Raw genomic sequence first — 8,137 nt, forward strand, 5'->3', positions numbered from 1 at the left:
GATGCTGCAGTACCTGTCCTGTCTGCGGTCATAGCAAAATCACTCCACAACCTGGTCAGAAAACCCCTCTGTCCAACGCCACTTCTGATTTTTCTAACACCTCTGGTCTGCTGGCACCTGCAGCTCGTGTGAGAACGATCACGGGCGCTGTGTGCTGGGAATGCCAGAAGCAAACGGTCAACAAGAGTTGATTGTTTGGTTGCTAATATTAGTTCCAAGTTCTCATGTGGCATTATATTTTGCAATTTGCCTTTATAGCGAGGATCAAGGAGGCAGGCCAACCAGTAATCGTCATCGTTCATCATTTTAGTAATGCGTGTGTCCCTTTTGAGGATACGCAAGGCATAATCCGCCATGTGGGCCAAAGTTCCAGTTGTCAAATCTGCGGTTGTGCTTGGTTGAGGGGCAGTTTCAGGCAAATCTGCGTCACTTGTGTCCCTCAAAAAACCAGAACCCGGCCTTGCCACGCCACCAATTTCCAGTGGCCCCGGAAAAGCTTCCTCATTAAAAATATAATCATCCCCATCATCCTCCTCGTCCTCCTCTTCGCCCGCTACCTCGTCCTGTACACTGCCCTGGCCAGACAATGGCTGACTGTCATCAAGGCTTTCCTCTTCCTCTGCTGCAGACGCCTGATCCTTTATGTGCGTCAAACTTTGCATCAGCAGACGCTTTTGGGGGATGCTCATGCTTATTATGGCGTTGTCTGCACTAACCAGCCGTGTGCATTCCTCAAAACACTGAAGGACTTGACACATGTCTTGTATCTTCGACCACTGCACACCTGACAACTCCATGTCTGCCATCCTACTGCCTGCCCGTGTATGTGTATCCTCCCACAAAAACATAACAGCCCGCCTCTGTTCGCACAGTCTCTGAAGCATGTGCAGTGTTGAGTTCCACCTTGTTGCAACGTCTATGATTAGGCGATGCTGGGGAAGGTTCAAAGAACGCTGATAGGTCTGCATACGGCTGGAGTGTACGGGCGAACGGCGGATATGTGAGCAAAGTCCACGCACTTTGAGGAGCAGGTCGGATAACCCCGGATAACTTTTCAGGAAGCACTTCACCACCAGGTTTAAGGTGTGAGCCAGGCAAGGAATGTGTTTCAGTTGGGAAAGGGAGATGGCAGCCATGAAATTCCTTCCGTTATCACTCACTACCTTGCCTGCCTCAAGATCTACAGTGCCCAGCCACGACTGCGTTTCTTTCTGCAAGAACTCGGACAGAACTTCCGCGGTGTGTCTGTTGTCGCCCAAACACTTCATAGCCAATACAGCCTGCTGACGTTTGCCAGTAGCTGCCCCATAATGGGAGACCTGGTGTGCAACAGTGGCAGCTGCGGATGGAGTGGTTGGGCGACTGCGGTCTGTGGACGAGCTCTCGCTTCTGCAGGAGGACGAGGAGGAGGGGGTGCGAACGGCTACAGCCAACTGTTTCCTAGACCGTGGGCTAGGCAGAACTGTCCCAAAATTGCTGTCCCCTGTGGACCCTGCATCCACAACATTCACCCAGTGTGCCGTGATGGACACGTAACGTCTCTGGCCATGCCTACTGGTCCATGCATCTGTTGTCAGGTGCACCTTTGTGCTCACAGATTGCCTGAGTGCATGGACGATGCGCTCTTTAACATGCTGGTGGAGGGCTGGGATGGCTTTTCTGGAAAAGAAGTGTCGACTGGGTAGCTCGTAGCGTGGTACAGCGTAGTCCATCAGGGCTTTGAAAGCTTCACTTTCAACTAACCGGTAGGGCATCATCTCTAACGAGATTAGTCTAGCTATGTGGGCATTCAAACCCTGTGTACGCGGATGCGAGGCTAAGTACTTCCTTTTTCTAACCATAGTCTCATGTAGGGTGAGCTGGACTGGAGAGCTAGAGATCGTGGAACTAGCGGGGGTGCCGGTGGACATGGCAGACTGAGAGACGGTGGGAGATGGTATTGTTGCCGCCGGTGCCCTAGATGCAGTGTTTCCTACTACGAAACTGGTGATTCCCTGACCCTGACTGCTTTGGCCTGGCAAAGAAACCTGCACAGATACTGCAGGTGGTGCGGAAAATGGTGGCCCTACACTGCTGGAAGGGATGTTGCGTTGCTGACTAGCTTCATTGGCCGAGGGTGCTACAACCTTAAGGGACGTTTGGTAGTTAGTCCAGGCTTGCAAATGCATGGTGGTTAAATGTCTATGCATGCAACTTGTATTGAGACTTTTCAGATTCTGTCCTCTGCTTAAGGTAGTTGAACATTTTTGACAGATGACTTTGCGCTGATCAATTGGATGTTGTTTAAAAAAATGCCAGACTGCACTCTTTCGAGCATCGGATCCCTTTTCAGGCATTGCAGACTGAGCTTTAACCGGATGGCCACGCTGTCCTCCAACAGGTTTTGGCTTTGCCACGCGTTTTGTCCCATCTACGGGCCCGGCAGATGGAACCTGTTGCGATGTTGATGCCTGCAGCGGCCCCTCCTCCTCTGCTTCAGAACTATTGCCGCCTGCACCCTGTTCCCCCAATGGCTGCCAATCGGGGTCAACAACTGGGTCATCTATAACCTCCTCTTCTAGCTCGTGCGCAACTCCGTCTGTGTCACCGTGTAAGTCGGTGGTAGAGCGTTCGTGACGGGGCAACATAGTCTCATCAGGGTCTGATTCTGGATCAGTACCCTGCGAGGGCAATGTTGTGGTCTGAGTCAAAGGACCAGCATAGTAGTCTGGCTGTGGCTGTGCATCAGTGAACTCCATGTCAGATTCAACTTGTAATGGGCATGGCCTGTTAACTGCTTCACTTTCTAAGCCAGGGACGGTATGCGTAAAGAGCTCCATGGAGTAACCCGTTGTGTCGCCTGCTGCATCCTTCTCTGTTGTTGTTTTTGCTGAAGAGGACAAGGAAGCGACTTGTCCCTGACCGTGAACATCCACTAACGACGCGCTGCTTTTACATTTACCAGTTTCAAAAGAGGAGGCAAAAGAGCTAGAGGCTGAGTCAGCAAGATAAGCCAAAACTTGCTCTTGCTGCTCCGGCTTTAAAAGCGGTTTTCCTACTCCCAGAAAAGGGAGCGTTCAAGGCCTTGTGTAGCCAGACGACGAACCTGGCTCCACAGCTCCAGACTTAGGTGCAATATTTTTTTTCCCACGACCACCTGATGCTCCACCACTACCACTACCCTCATTACCAGCTGACAATGAACGCCCCCGGCCATGACCTCTTCCACCAGACTTCCTCATTGTTTTAAAAACGTAACCAAACTAACGGTATTTGTTGCTGTCAAACAACTTACACGGTGAGCTATAACTTCAGTATGATTTAGATACCCCTTTACAGGTGGGTGAGACCACAATGAAAATCAGGCACAATGTTACACACTCTGTTTTTGGTGGCACCAAATGAGAGAGATGCCACACACGCAGGACTGTCACTGAAGCACAAATGTAAATATTAATCTCCCACTGTTTTTTTTAATTTTTTCAGGGAGAATTTAGAAACCCCCCCCAAAAAATGATTTTTTTTAAGAAGAATTTAGAAAACAAATAAAAAAAAGTGATTTTTTCAGAGAGAATTTAGAAACCAAATAAACAAAAAAAAACAAATAGGCTTTCTATGGCCCACTATCTGAGAGAGAGAGAGATGGCACGCTCAGGAATGGCACACAAGCCCAAAGGCCAATATTAATCTCCCACTATTTTTTTTTTGTTTGTTTTTTCAGGGAGAATTTAGAAACCCAAAAAAAAAAAAAAAAGGCTTTCTATGGCCCACTATTTGAGAGAGAGATGGCACGCTTAGGACTGGCACACAAGCCCAAAGGCCAATATTAATCTCCCACTGTTTTTTTTTTCAGGGAGAATTTATAAAACAAAAAAAAAAATAAATAAATAGGCTTTCTATGGCCCACTATTTGAGAGAGAGATGGCACGTTTAGGACTGGCACACCAGCCCAAAGGCCAATATTAATCTCCCAGTTTTTTTTTTTCAGGGAAAATTTATAAACCCAATAAAAGAAAATAAATAGGCTTTCTATGGCCCACTATTTGAGAGAGAGATGGCACGCTCAGGACAACGCTCAGGACAGGCACACAAGCCCAAAGGCCAATATTAATCTCCCACTGTTTTTTTTTTTTTTTTTCAGGGAGAATTTAGAAACCCCCCCAAAAAAAAACAGAAAAAAAAATTAGGCTTTCTATGGCACACTATGTGAGATGGCACACACAGGGATGGCACTCGAGCAGAAATGCCAATCTTAATCTCCCACAGCTTTTTTTTTTAGGGAGAATTAAAAAAAAAACAGGGACTGTCCTACAATTACTATCTCCCTGCAGTAATCTCAGCCAGGTATGGCAGGCAGCAATAAGGAGTGGACTTATGCACAAATTAAATAAAAAGTGTGGACAAACAAAAAAGATAGCTGTGCAGAAAGGAAGGATCAACAGGATTTGTGCTTTGAAAAAAGTAGTTGGTTTGCACAGCGGCGTACACACAGCAATGCAGCTATCAGGGAGCCTTCTAGGGCAGCCCAATGAGCTACAGCGCTGAGGAAAAAAAAATGTAGCTTCCACTGTCCCTGCAAACAAAGGTGGTGTTGGACAGTGGAAATCGCTACAGCACAAGCGGTTTGGTGGTTAATGGACCCTGCCTAACACTATCCCTGCTTCTGAAGAAGCGGCAGCAACCTCTCCCTATGCTCAGATCAGCAGCAGTAAGATGGCGGTCGGCGGGAACGCTCCTTTATAGCCCCTGTGACGCCGCAGACAGCAAGCCAATCACTGCAATGCCCTTCTCTAAGATGGTGGGGACCAGGACCTATGTCATCACGCTGCCCACACTCTGCGTCCACCTTCATTGGCTGAGAAATGGCGCTTTTCGCGTCATTGAAACGCGACTTTGGCGCGAAAGTCGCGTACCGCATGGCCGACCCCGCACAGGGGTCGGGTCGGGTTTCATGAAACCCGACTTTGCCAAAAGTCGGCGACTTTTGAAAATGAACGATCCGTTTCGCTCAACCCTACTCCACAGTGCAGGAGAACGATAGATTTCTGTACTTATAGAGTATAACGCTCCCTGAACTGTCTGTAGATCCTAGTTTGCTCTTCGCTCCCTGAACTGTCCGTAGATCCTAGTTTGCTCTTCGCTCCCTGAACTGTCTGTAGATCCTAGTTTGCTCTTCGCTCCCTGAACTGTCCGTAGATCCTAGTTTGCTCTTCGCTCCCTGAACTGTCCATAGATCCTAGATTGCTCTTGGATGGGTCATGAACAGTGGAGGAGTTAGAGGAGGCAGCGAGTAAACTCCAAAATGAAGAAGCTCCAGGGTCCGTTGGTATCCCAGGAGAATCCTATAAAGAATATGAGGGGGGTCTTGTTACCAGAATTATTGGGGTCTATGAGGAGCCGCATCAGTAGGAAGATCGCCCACATCTATGAATGAAGCAATTATTGTAGAAACCTGGAGTCCCAGACTCGCATCCTCCGATATCCCGACTCCCTGCAGATAGGGAAATATTAGCCAAAGTACTCGCCAATAGGGAAATAAACAGCGTCCAGTGGAATTATTTATGGAAAGTGTTGGGCAAAATGGGATTTGGTCACAAGTTTATAAATTGGGTCAATGTTCTCTATGGGTCACCGTCCGCTAGATTGAGAGTAAATGGTCGATTGTCGGGGCCATGTTAGTTGAGCAGGGGTACACGATGGGCGCCCGCTTTCACCTCTCCTAGTTCCATTAGGAATGAGCTGCTGGCATGTAAACTGAGAGATTCCAAGGACTTCATTGGTTTTATGTGTAATAGCATCATAGAGAAGGTGAGTCTGTGCTGATAACATTACTGTGTGGGGGCGATATAAAGTCATCTGCGGCCCCAATAATGACAGATATAAAGGAGTTTGGTCCGAGATCAGGTCTAAACATCAATTGTGATAAATCATCTACAGCGCTTTGCAAAAGTATTCGGCTCCCTGGAACTTTTCAACCTTTTCAGACATAAAGATACCAAATGTAAATTTTTGGTGAAGAATCAACAACAAGTGGAACACAACTGTGAAGTTGAACGAAATTAATTGGTTATTTAAAATCTTTGTGGAAAATAAAAAGCTGAAAAGTGGGGCGTGCAATATTATTCGGCCCCTTTTCTTTCAGTACAGCAAACTCACTCCAGAAGTTCATTGTGGATCTCTGAATGATCCAATGTTGTCCTAAATGCCTGATGATAAATATAATCCACCTGTGTGTAATCAAGTCTCCGTATAAATACACCTGCTCTGTGCTGTGATAGTCTCAGGGTTCTGTTTGAAGCACAGAGCGCATCATGAAGAGCAAGGAACACAACAGGCAGGTCCGTGATACTGTTGTGGAGAAGTTTAAAGCTGGATTTGGATACAAAATGATTTCCAAAACTTTAAACATCCCTTGGAGCACTGTGCAAGCAATCATATTGAAATGGAAGGAGAATCATACCACTGCAAATCTACCAAGACCCGGCTGTCCCTCTAAAATTTCATCTCAAACAATGAGAAGACTGATCAAAGATCAAAAATCCTCCCAGGTACCTCCTGGACCGATGCCCGAAGTGTAGCAGCAATTGTAGGGATTGTAGCTACTCAGATGCAGCAAGAGGAAGACAGGAGGTACGTTTCTTTAAAAGAAAATCCGTGCGGGTTTATTTGCTCCATGAATCCCTAAGCACAACAAAAGGTAAACGGCCTTCAGAGCATGCAAAACAACACAAAATGTCCTTAGCCGGGCTCTCTGATCCCTCAGGCCTGTGGGCACACAGGCTCGTGTAATGTCCAGCAGGCAGGCTCGGTCTGGAGCCACACACACAGGAGGCCTTCTATCTCCCAAGACACAGACCATGTGCAAACAACAGCCTTCATTATGTAGGCTGTAACCATACCCACAGGTGAGGTATGTGGGTAGGGTTTCTGAATTGTCGTCAAATTCTTTCCCCAGGCGTAGCTCCTCAGCTTGACAGCTGCAGATTGTGATTTATTAGGACTCATAATACTTTCCCCAAATTATGTATGCAATGAGAGTAAGTCTTATGACTGGTTATTCAGTACGAATTGATAGGATAGCGTTAGAGGTTCGGATATTAATAGTAAGAGATTTACAAAGTCATGTCCCTACTCAATTTTGCTGCATAATTATGTGCAACAGGCGCAATTCTCAAAAAGAGCACTAGATGGTACCAGCGCCCTGCAGCCTGCAAGAGCATAGAGTTTTATCACACTGGCCAAGTGTCTCCAGCTTGCCCCAGGAAATCACTCCAAACAATGAGGGGAGGGGGGAAGAGGGGAAGTTGTTTCCCTTCCTTAGTCTGTAAACCCCCATACCTCTGCTGCAGCTAGCCAGCTATCTTCCCCAGCTTTTTCAGGATCTCCTGCCTGCCTCGTCGTGTCTCTCCCCCAACTCCAATGTCTTCGCCACGTACCAGGGAAATCCCAAGATGGCCGCCGCACCTCAGGTCAGTTCCTGCCATCAGCGGTTCCGTGTCTCCAGGGGACTCAGGCCTCAGCACCCAGCCCACAGACGCTCTCTTCAGCCCCCTCGATGTCTGCATAGCAGATGCCTGTCGACTCCGAGCGCATTCAGCACGCGGCTGCCTCAGCTCTGCACGTGTGCCGATTTCCGAGACAATTGCTGACTCAAATCCTTCCTGTCAGCTCCCTGGTGTCTCCTCCAGCCATACTGAGACAACAACCTGCCGTTTACTAGGCAGGAACCAGATGTTTGTGAAAATGATGGGGAGAGCTCAGTGCTGGACGTCTGCTCTCTTCAGTGTCTTAGCCACGCCCCATCTGAGTTATTTTTGATGGTCAACAAAATATGATTTTCTAGTAATTTATTTTTCACACTCTACTGTAGGTATGATAATGGTTTCTCTCTGTGTGAGATTTTTGATGTTTAAAGGGGATATCCACTACTTGGACAACCCCTTCTCACTGGAATGGAAAAGATTTATCCAGCTTCTACTCTACAATTCCAAGACATGTTTAAAGTTATGAATTCTTTATTTTTTCAAAGTTAAAATATATATTCTTTTTTTCTTTCTTGGATGAAACATGCAGGGAAAATGTATTTAAAGATCATACAAAACATAGGGAAAAGACTAGTAGAATTCCAAATGCTTTTTGAAAGCAAGTGCATTCTTAA

The sequence above is a fragment of the Ranitomeya imitator genome, chromosome 2 (genome assembly GCF_032444005.1).
Source record: "Ranitomeya imitator isolate aRanImi1 chromosome 2, aRanImi1.pri, whole genome shotgun sequence".
Taxonomy (NCBI): domain Eukaryota; kingdom Metazoa; phylum Chordata; class Amphibia; order Anura; family Dendrobatidae; genus Ranitomeya; species Ranitomeya imitator.